Raw genomic sequence first — 16,841 nt, forward strand, 5'->3', positions numbered from 1 at the left:
ATGATACCTTCATGTAATTCTAGGTGAACAACTGGAAGGTCTAACCAGCTGTTGCTGGCCTTAATTTGCCAACGGAAAATTAAAACTGGAAAGGAATGAATAGAACTGAGGTGTCAGATTGAGAATTCTCAGTGTTTTTCAGATCTTCTCTTCAAAAGAGTATTTTACAATATGCTCTTTTATGCAAACACTGCTCCACATTTTGGTGTGCTTGTTAGATACCATTAGGCATCTTTGTCACAAGTATTTATCACTAGCACATTTTCTAGTCCTGCAGTTGTTTTTAAATAAATACTAGTCTCTAATGTGCACGCATGTTGGGTGCAGCTCATTTTCTGCAAGTTTGGGAGAGAGTTATTAGTGCTTTCAGGCTTATTTATGGCTGGCAGGAAAGATGGACTCAGGGAAGATTCATTACTGTGCTAACTTGCACAGCTTCCTTCTTCATTTTTTATTTTCTGGGACAGAGGTAAGACCATGTCTTCATCAACATGGCCTATGTTAATAGACTAATAGTGGTCTCAAAAGGTGATAAACTCTCTTCACATTGCTCTGTGAAAACTGCATATTTCCAGTACTTGTAGCCATTTGTCTGAATGTTGATTTAAACAGGCTATCTACTAACTTAATGCCCTTCTCCACAGGCTGAAATACATCCCTTCACAGCCCCATGATGCTTTGTACCTGGTTTGAATAGTTTAATTTTACTTGTCATTTCAAAGCTGGTGCTTTTCAATTGATGTTAGTATCTGTTACGTAACTGTAAACAATTACTTTTATTTTCATTGGTAACTGGAAGCAGGACATGTTAATCATGAGATGTATATTTGAAAATGAAACAAGTTACTTTAAAAGGAAGCTTTTAGAGGAAGCTTTTACTCTACTGTTGTTTCTGGATGTGCATGAAGGACCACAGGGCTGGAATTTTCCCCCCTTTCCACATGATTAATATTTGAGATCAGCCTGAGCGCTAAAGCTTGAGGTCATTTGGACTTGGTTGTTCTGTGCCAGGCCCATCTTGAGATGATCCCAAGCACGAAATTTTGATTTGATCATCCTCTGAGTTCAAGAGGGTTCAGATCTACTTTCAGCTTGGGCCTATCTCTAGTTAATTTGTCCTCTTGTATGTTTACCCAGCAGTGCATATTCTACTGTAGGCAGAGATAGAGGGGACATAATACATCTTTATGGTTCACCTGAATTCATGGCATGCTTATGGGCAGAGGAAGATAACATGAAAACGTGGGAGGCTTACCTAATGGTATGACGGTGACATATGACTTGCTTTTTTTTAAAGATCTCTGAGGGGCGATAGCAGTGTCTGTGTAAATCTTTCCGATTACTCCTTTAAAGCTGTTCCATGGTTTTGATGTTGGTTTACAAACTTGTGTTCATGCATCATTGGGTTTCATGATTTCCTGACAGCTGCAGCTTTTTTACTGTATTCAGAGTTACTGAAATTGAGAAGTCAGTGCTTCATGCTAACACCTAAACCATACAGGAAAATTAAAGGGAAGGAAACCTAGCCTTACATTCTGACCTGAAAAATCAGAACACAATGATAGAAAAACAGTGAGATTGTACAGTGACATGAAAGAAGCCTCCTACATATCTCATACATAAATATGACAACTGTGTTGATATTTACATTTAAAGGGGAAGGCCTATGTGGAAAGGGTTGGGAAAAAAAAAACTTGGTATTTTCATCCCCAAATACAAATTCAGAGAATATGAATAGAAGTGGGACTGTCTTCTGAATTGAGACACATTTGATAAAATCTGTTATGAATGAAATGGAAAGAATCTGCAATCTTCTTTAGATGAAGGTAAATAGGGGGGTGTCAAATCCACTTTTTTTTATTTTTGGAAGCAGCAGATATCAAATACTATCTTTCCCCTTTGTGTCTCCCTCTCCCCTGTACCTCCATGGGATATTGGGTACAGATCTCAACAGCTAGTGACATCATAATATCATGTTAGCTAACATTACTTCATGCTAACATCATACAGTGAGCACAGGGTTGGCTTCCTGCAATAAATAGGGAAATGAGAGAAAGATACTTGACAGCTCTGTCCTTTTTCTTATTACTTGGCACAGTCTCCACCAAAGAGGTGAAATACTTTTTGTGGATATTAAGTGCATGTCTGTGCATACAGCACTACAGCCGGCTAGTTCTATCGATACAGCTGTGCTGCTGCAGCGTGTCTGGTGAAGACGCTCTATTTCGATGGGAGACAGCCCTCCCTTCAGCCTAAAAAAACCACCTCCAAAAGCAGCATAAGCTCTATTGGTGGGAGAAGCTCTCCTGCCGACACAGTGCTGTGCACACAAAAGCTTATGTTGGTGTAACTATGCTGCTCAAGGGGGTGTAATATTCAAACCCTGGAGTGATGTAAGATTCGCCAGCATAGGCATTAGTGTAGACATAGCCTTTGTCTGTATTTGGTGTATTATCTCACACACAACTCCCATCGACTTTGATCTGAGTTAGAGTTGTGTAACTCAATGGGAGTTCAGCATGCAAAAGGTTGACAACAGTGAATAGCCAGGGTACTTGATGGATTTATCCAGCCCCAACGACAGGTTCCGATTGTGCAGAATGCACACTTTTGTAACCCTCATGATTGCAAAGAAAACCTTTCAGACGTACCCTGATCTAGTTCGGTCTTAGCACTCAGAACGTTTCTGGTTATGAGCTACCCTCCTGCATTTATCTCAATAGGGTGTTAATGCTTAAGCTTAATGTTGCCATGTTAGGGGGCAGTTTATTATACTGTTGGCTGTATGTTCTTTGACAGGATCAGAGAGTGGTGAGACTGGACAGATTGATAGTCTGAATAGTTTGCAATCAGACTCTCCGGCAGAATCCTTCATAGTTTGGAATGGCTACAATGTTTTGCATTTTATATCAGCACCTTACAGTTAGAGGCAGTTTGTGTAAGGTTTGACTCTGAACTGAGGAGAGTGGTTGTATCCCATGTTAATGCACTGCTGTGAGAAGCCAGAAAATATCCCAGCTGCTTTCTGTGCAAAAGTGACACCACTTATTTAAGCCACTAACCACATGTGCATGAATATGTGATTATTACAGAATGTCCAGCTCATAGAGATGCTCACAATGAAATCTGTCTCCTGGTAGATAATTAAGTGAAATAACTGCACTGTTGCAGGTGTTTGGATATGATGGTGGATGTGTGCATGACCTAGTATCCTCTCTCTGCAGGTACAACTGGATTCTACTAAAAATAGCTGACTGATTTCTCTGATATCTACCACTTTACCTGCCTTACGCTGGCTCTTGTCATTGTTCCTTATTTGAACAAAACCAAAACCTTCCGTTTGAAAACCAAAAAGGATTTATTTCAAAACAACAGCTGTTTTAGGTTTTTGATTTTTTTTTTAATCTCTCTCTCAACCAGAGAGCTCTGAACCTAAAAAGCTTTCAGACAAACACATCATCAAAACCTTTACCTGTCTGCGGAACATTAGCACTTTGATGAAACAGCATGTTTTGTTGAAAATACTCCAACCAGCCCTAATTCTAAGTACAGTACTAAGTTATGCTGCCTCCTCCTCTTTTTTCTGCTGTCCTTTTGTGCTTCTTTCTGCACTCTTCTCTAGTTCTGTCCCTTCCCTTTGCTTTACTCCTCTGTCTTCTGTGCAGTTTCTTTGTATTTCTCTCTCGGCTCTTCTGTCAATTCTTGCCAACTGCTCAAAAGTCATAACTGCAAGGGGACAAATATTTAATTGAAAATCTGGTGGAAGCAGCTTGTGTGTGTGTGTGTGTGTGTGTGTGAGAGAGAGAGAGAGAGAGAGAGAGAGATGTGTAGTGGTTTTGCAGTTAATTCCATTAACCAGACTGGTGCACTGAATGGAATGACCATGGACCATTTCCCTTTCAGATGGCATTGTGGGTATGGAAAAGATTCTGACTCCAAATGTTTGCCTCTTCTGCCATCCCAGACTGCCTTTCACTGTTTCCATAAGGTCACATAACACTATATGAAATGTGTGTGTGTAAACAAGCATGGCAGAAAATAACATTCTTGCAGCATACAAAATACTTCTTCAGTTTAATTCTCCTGTCTCTCTTACTCTCTCCCTCCCTCTTAAATAACTGTGGTTCCCGCTTCACAACCGTCCTGTGAGGAAGGGAAGTGCTGCTACCCCCCATTTTACAGACTGGCTGTCCATATCTTAGTTGATCTGGGCCTTAGAAAACTGAGGCATTGAGATGTTCACCATTGAAACACTTAACTTTTAGTTGCCTTGAAAATCACTGGGTTCCACAAAGCCTGGGTTAGGTACATAGGCTCCCTATTCATTGCACAGGGGAAGAGACGGACTTGGGAATGAGATCCATAAAAGTCAGTTCTTTAGGCAGGGAGCTGCCGAAGCTACCCAGTGGGATTTGTCAAGGGATTTGTCGTAAGCTCACCACTCTTTGAGTTTGGTGCCTTAGTCCAGGATTGGTGAAGGTGCCTATCTCTGACTGTAATCCACCGCTGGTAACCCCTCTCCTGAGGTCACGCGACTTAGGCGCCTGTGATGAGGCATATGCTCCACACTAGCCCACAAGGGGTTAATAGAAGCCTAGGGAGGCTGGGCGGGAGACAGACAATTAGAAAGGGTCTGCGAGGAGCAGCCAGTCAGGCCTGGGCAGGCCCATATAAGAAGAGCTGCAGGGCAGAGCAGAGTTAGTAGCTGCCTGGAGCTAGAGGAAGGAAGAACAGGCTCCTAGTAGGAGGAGGGAACACCAGCTCCTTGGACAGAGCAGTGCTGCTAGCAGTGGGAGGAGCTAAAAACGACTTCTGGGTGGCTGCAGGGCTTTGCAGGCTGAGGCCCTGAGGCAAGGGCGAAGAGGCCCAGAACAACGAACAGAGGAGTCGGAGGGGACGCATCAAGTGGCGGCCATCTTATAGAGTCCTTGGGACCTGGAATAGTGGGTGGGCCTTGGTCCCCTCCCTCTCACCACTGAGGAAGTGGCCAGACAATTGGCTGCAGTTGCCACTGAGGGAAGTGGCTGGACAGCGGATTGCAGTTTGCCTGGTTCAAGTCCCCCATTTGCCAGATGAGGAGAGACGATTTGAACAGTGGTGTCCCACCTCTCAGGCGAATGCCCTGACCACTGGACTACAGTGTTGTTCTCACCCTTTCCAGGGCCCAATTACTATGTAATTATTTAATAGAAAATGGGAGGACCAGGACCGACTGAGAGAGCCCCACAACAGACTAGAGCACTCACCAATGATAACGCAGGAAGTATCTGGGGAAACAGAAAAGAATTTGGGTCTCTCAAATGTTAGGCTAATAGTCTAACCACTGGACCATCCTCTTCTCTTCTCTTTGTTCATTAGAATTTATTTGCATTAATTATTATGGATGAGATTTTTTTTTTTACCTAAGAGATCCTTTTAAACTAGAGCATGTCTTGTTAATGTAATCAGTGACAATATTTCAGAAAGGCCTTGGACAAGCTCCTGCCTCACCTCTCTGCTCTCATCTCCTTTGGCACCTCTTTGCCCTGCTTTCTCCACCAGGCACCTTGATTAAGTGCCGTATCTGTGGCTTTCCCACACAGTCCTCATGCTTGGAGCATCCTTCCTTGATCAGTCGGCCATTGCCTCTATTCTTTCGCCCTTCAGCTACCTCTTTAAAATGCACCTCTTCCTTTCACTGATGCATAGTGGTGTCACATCATGCAGGGGAAATCTATTTATTTTTCTGTATTGGAGATTAAATCAACCAGTATTGCTATTGTACCTTTGAACCTGGAGACATTTGTGGGCCTGGCAGCATTCCTATTGGGTGAAATTTTATGGTTTCTATTACGCAGGAAGTCAAACTAAAGGACCATAGTGGTCCCTTCTGGCTATAATATCTATGTAATGTTACCTACCTCATTTGCCCACTTCCAGTAAGTCTAAAAATTCAGATGAGTAGCCAAGGAAAAATTCTGTAGGAAACCCTTTTCTTCAGTCCTCTTTCCCTTAGCTCAGATGCCATTCCTCCTGTTGTTTTATCACTCTATAGTCCAGGGGAGGCATATGCACACAACAAAACAACAAAATGCGGAGTTTGAGTTTAAATAGGAATAAGGAAACTGAAAAATACAGTTCCAAGACAGACATCAACACCAATAATCAGGGCATGAAGTAAACTTGTTTTTAAAAAACATTCTTAAGGGTGTAATATAAGAAAAAATATATTTAGAGAAGGAACAGCCAATGTGCCTAAGCATCAAACAGTCTGCATAATGTGTCTTTCCCATTCATACAAGCAGGCTGCTAATGCTTTGGGAAAACACCCAAAGGTGATTCCTGCCGGTTTATTGAATAATGACCCATGAAAATTTTAGCTGTGAACATGATCAGTTCTTCCATGGGTAAAGGAAGCCATTCAGCAGGCTCATGCTTGATTTCTGCACATAAGCACACACTTTGTCTGCCGGATTGTATGCCTACATTTTTCATTTTGAATCAGATGTGGAGTCAGGGTTAAGGGACTAGTGGCACAAACTTTTAATGTCCCTACAAGCACTTTTTCTAGGAATTAGCCGGTTGGTTAGAGAGAAAATTTGATTTGGGGTGTATTTAACATAGTTTACCAGGAGAACAAGTGATCTGCACAATTAAGTCCATAACTGCAATTTGAAGGAGAGGTGGAAGAACGTTTTTCACTCTATAGTGATTGTATAAAAGGTATGTAAAGTATGGGATAACTGGCCAAGATCTCCTTCATAATTTTCAAGTCTCCTAGGAGGATTTAGTTTGCATGGTTCCAGTTGCAGTCTAACCAAGCATCCTTAAGAACAGTCAAATCAGTTAATAACATTTCCCTGTGGTTGGCTTAGGCAGAATGTCAAAGACATTAGCGATCGCACTGACCCACATTAAAAATGGTATGTTCAAAACCTGGGGGATTTGTTCCAATTTGGGATTATTTCAATGGAGGAGAGTGTCATATTTGTATTAGGACTGGTTTACTTTGCTGCAATGACACAGGAGGCATGGTAGTCAGCATTAAGGGGTAGTAAACATTAAGAATTGGGCCCTGAATTACCAGTAGGTAGGGAGTGGGTCAGTCTATTCTCAGTTTTCTGTGCTGGTATTAAGCAGTCCAGATAATGGAAGAACATTTACTGTAGATTAGTTTGTCAGTTTCTTTTCACTAAACACAAATGCAGCATTTCATTTTTAGACCTGCTTTGAAGTATATAAATAAAGAGAGAGAGAACATAAGAATGGCCATACTGGATCAGACCAAAGGTCCATCTAGCCCAGTATCCTGTCTTCTGACAGTGGCCAATGCCAGGTGCCCCAGAGGGAATGAACAGAACAGGTAGTCATCAAGTGATCGATTCCCTGTTGCCCATTCCCAGCTTCTGGCAAACAGAGGCTAGGGACACCATCCCTGCCCATCCTGTCTGATAGTCATTGCTGGACCTGTCCTCCATGAATTTATCTAGAGTTCTTTTTTGAACCCTGTTATAGTCTTGGCCTTCACAACATCTTCTGGCAAGGAGTTCTACAGGTTGACTGTGCGTTGTGTGAAGAAATACTTCCTTTTGTTTGTTTTAAACCTGCTGCCTATTAATTTCATTTGGTGACCCCTAGTTCTTGTGTTATGAGACGGAGTAAATAACACTTCATTATTTACTTTCTCCACACCAGCCATGATTTTATAGACCTCTATCATACCCCTCTTTGTCATCTCTTTTCAAAGCTGGAAAAGTCCCAGTCTAATTAATCTCTTCTCATGTGGCAGACACTGCATACCCCAATCATTTTTGTGGCCCTTTTCTGAACCTTGTCCAATTCCAATATATCTTTTTTGAGATGGGGCGACCATATCTGCACACAGTATTCAAGATGTGGGCATACCATGAATTTATATAGAGGCAATATGATATTTTCTGTCTTATTATCTATTCCTTTCTTAATGACTGCTGCTGCACCTCGACTGGATGCTTTCAGAGAACTATCCACAATGACTCCAAGATTTCTTTCTTGAGTGGTATCAGCTAATTTAGAACCCATCATTTTATATTTATAGTTGGGATTGTTTTCCAGTGTGCATTACTTTGCATTTATCAACATTGCATTTCATCTGCCATTTTGTTGCCCAGTCACCCAGTTTTGAGAGATCCTTTTGTAGCTTTTCGCAGTCTGCCTGGGACTTAACTATCTTGAGTAGAAAGAAAAGGAGTACTTGTGGCACCTTAGAGACTAACCAATTTATTTCAGCATGAGCTTTCGTGAGCTACAGCTCACTTCATCGAAAGCTCATGCTCAAATAAATTGGTTAGTCTCTAAGGTGCCACAAGTACTCCTTTTCTTTTTGCGAATACAGACTAACACGGCTGTTACTCTGAAACCTATCTTGAGTAGTTTTGTATCATCTGCAAATTTTGCCACCTCACTGTTTATCCCTTTTTCCAGATCGTTTATGAATATGTTGAATAGGACTGGTCCCAGTGGTGACCCCTGGGGGACACCACTATTTACCTCTTTCCATTATGAAAACTGACCGTTTATTCCTACCCTTTGTTTTCTATCTTTTAACCAGTTCCAATCCATGAGAGGACCTTCCCTCTTATCCCATGACAGCTTACTTTGCTTAATAGCCTTTGGTGAGGGACCTTGTCAAAGGCTTTCTGAAAATCTAAATACACTATATCCACTGGATCCCCCTTGTCCACATGCTTGTTGACCTCCCCCCCCCCGGCAAAGAATTCTAGTAGATTGGTGAGGCATGATTTTCCTTTACAAAAAACAGAGAGAGAACTTTTTGCCTTATAATAAATATAATAAATAAATGACCTGCAGCATCCATTCATTTTTTACCTGCATTCCTGTTCATTTTTCTGTTCTGTTAGGCACTTTCTCTATATCATCTTAATTCAAGTTTTAAACTATTGAAACAGTGTAACTCACATTGTAGTACCTATTACCATCTCAAACATATAGCATCCTTCATCTGTCAAGCACTTTATTCACATTCATAGGCTGTTTTCTTGGAAAACTGCATTTTTGTTCTCTGCAGGGTATTTTAGAAGGACACAGTGCTTTTAAATTCATCCTTACATTTGTGTATATTGGATATAAAGAAACAATTCAATAATTGACTCATGCAGTATTAATCCTAGATTATTTTAATTAGAATACTTAAATTCAGAGGGAGTAGTTAAACAAGCTAGATTTCAATTGTGATTTTGGTATTTCTACTTGCATGTTGTCATTCCTGGATTTAATTTCTTGAGTTAATTTTTGTTCTGCTGCTTTGATTATATACAAGGGTTTACACATGCTGTTAGCTAACAGTAGTTAAGTGATGCAGTAAATGAAACTGTTTTGACTTTTTTTACATTGTGCTTTCTTCTAAATCAATAAGAGACTTGGCAAAAAAAAATTGCATGGTTGAGCATTGATTTTTTTCTCCATTAGGTATATAAAGTACCTGTATTTTAATGATAAATCAATTTAAACATTTTAATGCAAGTGTTTTGGATGGCTGCTACAGTTTGAGGATTTTGCTTTCCTGTTTCCAATCAAGTACATTTACTTATTTCTGTGACTGATTCCTTTTGACTTAGAGCACAGTTTTCAAATGTGTCTAAGGCCCAGATCTGCAAGGGGACAGTGGTGCCTAGAAGATCACAGGAACAACACCCTGATTCACAAAGCCTAACTCATGTTCGGCAACTAGGTTCCTCATACAATGAATGGGATGAGAGAGGCATCTTAGAATACAATCCATAAAGCCAACATGCTAGGTAGGGAGCTGCCTGAGTTAGCCAACGGGAGATGCTGGTGAGAGAGTATGTCCTCAGCCTTGCCCCCTCACACAGTTTGGCACCTATCTCTGCTGGCAATCCATGAACTGGGGGGAAGATAAAGGCTCCTTTGCCTAACTCAAGTGTGGGGCCTGATCTACAATCTACAGCTTGTAGATCTACAAAAACAGCTTGTACTGGGGGAAGTGAGCATCCCTTACATTATATTAGCCCAGTGGTTAGAGTACCCCATCTCTGCCTGCTGAAGGAAAGAGATTTTAACAGGGATGGTCCGCCTCTCTTGTGAATGCCTTTACCACTACATGGGATATTCTGCTTTGGGACTCCTTCAATCTCTGACTGAAAATATTTCTATTAGATTAAATATTAACTGGCCCAGAGAGAGTCTCTGTAGTCCAGTATGCTAACTTGAGAGATGAGAATCCCTTCTTCAAATCTCTTCTCAGGTAAAGCATGGATTTGAACTACGGTCTCCTATATCCTTGGGGAGTACCTTAATCACTGGGCTAAGAGGACCACCACCTCCATGCTACAGCTCATAGGGGAGACCCCTTCCCCAGCTGCCTTGTCTAGAACTTGGCAGTTTCTGATCATGCCTATCGGATTGGGCTCTGCATGTGAGTTAGGCAGAAGAGTACCTAGTGTCCCCTGGTTCGTGGAGTGGCCTGGGACTTAGGCACCCAGATGTCCAGAGTGAGGCTGCAGTGTGTACAGTCCCAGGCAGAAACATAGGCACTCAGGGAGCTTCTACTACAAAAACGGAGGCACTACATTTAGGCATTTACAGCGTGAGGTGGCAGTTGAGCAAGGATTTTAATTGGAGTGATGCCTAAAAACAGGACTTAGGCATTTGAATATTGGGGTCAGGCACCTTTGTGAAGCTGGGCATAAGTGACTTTGGAGCACAAGTCCCACTGAAAATCAACTGGATTGGGATCTTAACTCACCAAAGTGCACTTGATACTTCCACCTGTGGTGTGAATACAACAAATGGATAATGGCAGAAATACAGTAAGTTTAGAAATAGGTCTAAGCACACTGACTGTAAAACAGTGATATTGCACAAACTCTGCATTGGCTGTCAGCACCTAGAAATAGAAAAATATGGTCATACAGCAGCATAAAAGGGGAAAAAAGCACAAGACAAGAAATTCAAAGTTACAAACTGAGAATTATTGAAGAGGAAGACTGGAAAAACAAATGTCAAAAATAAAAAGTGGAGATGATTCTTTATGTCCAAGGGGAAGAGGAAAAAGTTTTGCTTTGAAGATGAAGGTAAAGAATGAAGAAGAATACTTGGTTCTAAAGAGTTAGAGGACAGAATGATACTGCCTCTTGAATGAAGAAGCCTGATTTTATCAGGGAAAAAGGAACAAAGTAATTCAATTCTTAAGTTCTAAGATGTTGAAGAATACTGTCAAAGCATTAATGAGAAACAAGACCCCACAGTAGTTTTCTCTAGATTAGCTGAAAGATGCTTAAAGCTCTAGATACAGACGCTCAAGGAAATCAGACTTCTCAACAGGAAAGGAGACCAAACGCATTTGAAGAAGTCTAAGTCAATCAGCCATTTGTCACATGTTTAAAAGTTATTCATCAAAGTGCTATATAAAAGAACAAACTACATTCCTTAGTTCCAAAGCGATTACTAAGGAAAGACAAGCTGTAAGGATGGGTGTTATAGATCATGTGTGCAGTATGCTTACAAATATCAGAGTTATTTACTGATAGTTGTAATAGGTTATGAGCAGCTATTATTTCTCAGATATCATACCAAACCTTTTTCTTAGATGCTGTCATAGAACATGGTTAAAGAGAACCTGACCAGGGATTTTCCATAATTTCTCCTTGTTTTTATGTATAAATAAGGCTAGAAAAGATTGGAGAAAATGCTCATGACGCTTCTTGCTGGTTTGTTTTGTGCAGTTTTCATGCCCTCAGAATTTCAGGAATCCATTTCCCCCCGCCCCCCGCAGACAGGTTAAATCTACTTCTAGCTCAGGTTCTCCAAGTACCATGGCAACCATCTGAGGAATTTTTATTTAAGATATTGAGTGACACTGACAGAGCAATAGAAATAGTCTCACACGTGAGCTGAGGCAGAGAGAAAGGGAAGGGGGGGGGGCAGCCAGGAACTTGGCAAAAGGATCTCTACTAGGTTCTGTGCGCCAAAATCTTTCATCCTGCAGCCCTCGCCAGGTCAATGTGCTAATCTGAGGAACAGAAACATTTGAAGGCACCAAGTATAAACTCTTTTCATGGTGGCACAGATGAGTGGTCTTCCCTCGCTTTGGGGCTATTTTCATTTAGCATGATCATGACCAAGCAATGAAGGCCTATCTCACCACTGCACAGATAAAGGCCACCATCTTGTAGCTGGTGGTGCCAACAGTGGAAAGAACATGCAAAATGCAATGATCACCTCTGAGAAAGTGAGTCAAAATGGCTTTTGCTAACTTATCATACCTGACAGGGTAAGCCAAGCCAATCAGGGAACCAGAACAAACACTCTATGAATTGCACACCAATTACAAACTTACCCATTTTAAAATTTGCTGCAAAATGTTCAATCATCCTAACGTTAACAAAATTACTGTGTGGAATGTCATAATTGTTCCAATTTTACAGGGGTTTAGGATACACACAAAATAAACATTTTTAAATGGAAAAAAAAGTTTTGCTATCCATTTTTCACCCACCTCTAGTAAATAATCCACTGGAAATGCACTCATTTGAAATCTGTTTCCTAACATGTTTCCTTTTTTTCCTCCCCTGCCTTGCACTTGCATAGTTGTTTATTACTGTATTCTAAGGCTGCATGAGTTTAAAGGTGCAGGCTCGTTTTTATTTATTTTTTAAGAGAAAAAAATTAATTTAGTACATTTTGTTTAGGAAAAGAAACCCACAAAGAATTTTGAAAACATCAAAATGTAGGTCAGATTTTGACTGCGTCCTTTTATGTCAATAAACATAGGGAATACTTTAATCAGAATGGGGACTCATCAATCAAATAACTATCAGAGTTGGAGATAAAATATCCCACAAGTAATTTAATACAGATCTAGATGAAAAAAATGTAATAGTATTTTTGGAGGCACAAATGTAATACAATATAACAGAAATAATTTTCTGGCCATGTTCTGCTTATTAGTGAATTAGATTAGCTAAAGGAATTGTGGATTTCCTTATTGACATTCAGAAAAATAGATTTTAATAGAGAAAACTAATTACAGTGAAGCATATCACTTTACTAAAGAGATAACCCAAAGAGTTAGACCAGAACTGCAAACAGCTGGGAAACATTTTAATCAACAGAAAGCAGCCCACATAGCCTCCTTAAAGAAGGAGATATTTAATCAAGGCATGTTGCTTTTGTTTATCAGTGCAAATGAGCTATGATTTGGCTAATGAGATGGAGAACATCTTCAGAGTAGACTAGTGGACTATGAAGCAACTGTGATGACTAAGACAGCATGATAAGTTCTTGAACTAGGCAGTAATCTAAATTTAAAAATGCAATTAATTAAATAGAGTGATGAAATCATTAACAGTAGGTGGGCCACTTGGCTGGAAAAAGTGATGGCAAGTGGAAAAAATAAGTGACAAAGCAGATGCGGAGGCAAATCAAGAGGGGAAAAAATTATACAATCAGGTATATGAGGAATTAAAATGAAGGCCTTAACTTGTTCAAAGGAGAAACATTTGTGGGGGGTCTGGCCTAACTTTATACAAGAACTGTTTCTGCAATGCAGTGTTCTGTGGCTCCTTATGAACGAAAAACATAACTAGCTTGAAAGGGATGATGTTCTCTCTCCATAAATATTATTCTCTAGTACTTTAGTCTCAAGTGGGGAAAAAATACCTATATATCCCTTCAGACAGATCCTGTTTGTTTATTTAACCCTTTCCCAACTCTCCATTATTTTTCCCCAGTGAGGCTGTGCTTTTTGAATGGCATTCTGAGATTATTTTCCTGTTACAGGAGGATAGATTGGGAAGCCTCTTCCTAGTGATTTAGCTATATGGGCCTTTTTGCACTCCTTGAATTAATGCGGTGCCTGATTTGCATTTCACTGTGTTACTGTGTGGGATATAGAGCTAGTTAGAGATGGGAAAGTTTTTCATGAACATTTTTATGAAAAACATGCTATAAATACCTTAACTTTATTAAATTTAAATGAGAAGGGAAAAGGTAATTTAAGTCCATGGACAGAGAGACCCTATCTAGTATCTGATTGGGTGTAAAATTTCTCTATTTTGTAAAAAGTGTGATTTTGTAAGAATTGTAGGAGTGAGAGATCTGACTTTGAAATGGAGAACTATCAGATCATAAATAAGTTTTTCAGTAAATATTTACATTATGAAGTTTTGGAAAACCACTTGTGTCTAAAACCTTGTCTTTATGTTTGAAAATATATTCAAGTCATTCAAGGTTTAAACAACTTTCTTGGTGTGTAATGTATTATGATAGGTAAAATTTTGGTAAATGTATTATGATAGGTATCATTTTGGTAAAATTCAGTTGCACATTGTATTGCACTCTAAATATATGTGTAGAACAGAGAGTGGCCCAGGCCAAAATCCTGGATCAGAACTCTGGGTCTATGCTTTGAATTAATACTTGCAGATCCAACCTGCAAATGTAGTCAGCTGAATCTGAATATCCTGAAATTCTGGGTAAATTCAGATTTCCTCTGCCAAAATTGAGAAGTGATTCAGATCCAGAAAGTTTTTTTCTTCTCATTAGAGAGCTAAGAAGTTTAGATCTTGAGTTTTGGTGCTGGTCTTTCTCTAGCTTTGATTGGAAAGATGATGAGCTATTTATCAGTATATTGAGTTTGTTGTTACCGCCTCAAAAGTTGCTCTTATTAAAGGGTCTAAAAAATATCTGAAAAAGATCTGTCAGTGTTACAAGTTCTGATAAATGAAGGGGGTAGGTTCCTTTTATGGAAACCCAGCCAGCCAGTTAGCTATAAAATTCCTGTTAGTAGCTGTTTTCTAGTTGCTTTACCTGTAAAGGGTTAAAATGTCCATAAGTAAAATGAAGGTAGTGGGCACCTGACCAAAAGAGCCAATGGGAAGGCTAGAACTTTTTAAAATTGGGCAAAAAACTTCCCCTTTGTCTGTCTGTGTTGCTCTCCTGGAGAGAGGGACAGGGCTGGAGATATGCTGTAAAAGCTTGGGCCAGGTATGAAAATCATTAGATCATGCTTAGAAACTACTCATTTGAAACCCCAGAGATGTAAGTAGATCAGGAAATGTCTAGGAAGATGCGATTAAGTTTATCTCTTTTATTTCTTTATGGCTTGTGGACTTCTCTGTGCTAACCCAGGTGCTTTTGTTTTGCTTGTAACCTTTAAGCTGGACCTCAAGAAGCTATTGTGATGCTTAATCCTTGTAATTGTTTTTTTAAAACCTTGCAAAAAGCCTAAGTTCCAGATGTATTTTCTTTCTTTTTGTTTTTAATAAAATTAACCTTTTTAAAGAACAGGATTGGATTTTTGTGTCCATAAGAGGTTTGTGCATATGTTGTTTAATTAGCTGGTGGCAACAACTGAGTTCCTTTGTTTTCTTTCTCAGCTCTTCCCCAAAGGGGGTGTGAAAGGGCTTGAGGGTACCCCAGAGGAAGAAATTCCCAAGTGCACCTTCCTGGATTCTCAAAGGGGTTTCTGCGCTTAAGTGGTGGCAGCATCTACCCATCCAAGGTCAGAAAAGCTGTAACGTGGGACTTTAATACAAACCTGGAGGGGCCAGTATTAATTTTTAGAATCCTTGCAGGCCCCCACCTTCTGCACTCGAAGTGTGAGGAATCAGCCTTGACACAAGTAGACAAGGCTATACTCGTCTACATTAGCGAGCTTCCAGCGGCACAGCTGTACCGATGCAGCTGTACCACTGTAAGATCTCTCATGTACCTGCTGTGTGGGTGGGAGAAGCTCTCCTGCCAGCATAGCGTTGTGCAGACTACCACCTATGCTGGTGGAATATTCACATACCTGAGCGACAAGTTTTACTGACAAGTGGTAGTGTAGATGGGGCCTAATTTATATCAGTTGTATCTTTTGCCCTGAGGATAGGTAAATAGCCATCGTTTTGCCATTTTATGTCCTTTTAGGTTTAGGGAGAGGGCTCCACAGCATTTAGAATTTATACGTATCTTTCATCGGGAAAAAACATCATCTAGATTTTAGAAAAAACGGATAGGAAACTTTAGGGGCCAGATCCTGTAAAGTACTGAACACGGACCCAGCACTCTCACTCTACTGACTGTGAGTGTTGGTACTGAGGCCATCTCAGGGTTTAGCCTCAGACTGAAGGAAACAATCCTATAGCAGTGGAGACTTGATGTTCATTTAACAGTATTTACTTTCTCTAAATTCTAGGATTAAATGAACATGTTCAGTACTATAAAAGACTTAATGTATAGGATAAACAAGCAGCTGGGGTTTTTCTGAGTGAATTTAAAACAGGCTCTGGTGCTGGATTGACATCCCTGAAGAGCGAAACCCTCTGTTGATTCACTTCACAGAACAGACACAGCAGAGGGTGATGACAAGGCATCACCTTTAACAATTCATGGTGTAAATTCAGTGTCCTGCCTTAGGCATTCAGGAGCCATGTATAATTACATTCGCTCTGCCAGTGTGATGAGTAAAACATGTCTCTCCTGCGATTCAGGCTTTTTTTATTTAGTGAAGATGAGATCCATCTATGTATAAAACGTGATTGCACAAATACTTCATGTAGCCTGCTCTTGAACTGTCAGCAGTAGCCCTTAAAGCAGCTGGGTACTATAGCAACAGTCAAAAGAGGCTGTTTTAAATTTGTTCGTCCACAGTGGGAGAATCTTCATATTTCTTTGCATTTTGCCTGATGTGGGAAACATGCTGGTGTACTATTTCAACACATAAATCAAATCTCCTATAAATCAGGTTACTGGGAAATATTGCATGTTCCACTCAGTTGCAAATCATGTACCTGAACAATTTCTTTGCTTCCTTGGTACAGGCATTAGGTTTGTGTAAGTTGTCTGTCATTTTGTGG

This window comes from Natator depressus, chromosome 12 (genome assembly GCF_965152275.1).
Source record: "Natator depressus isolate rNatDep1 chromosome 12, rNatDep2.hap1, whole genome shotgun sequence".
Taxonomy (NCBI): domain Eukaryota; kingdom Metazoa; phylum Chordata; order Testudines; family Cheloniidae; genus Natator; species Natator depressus.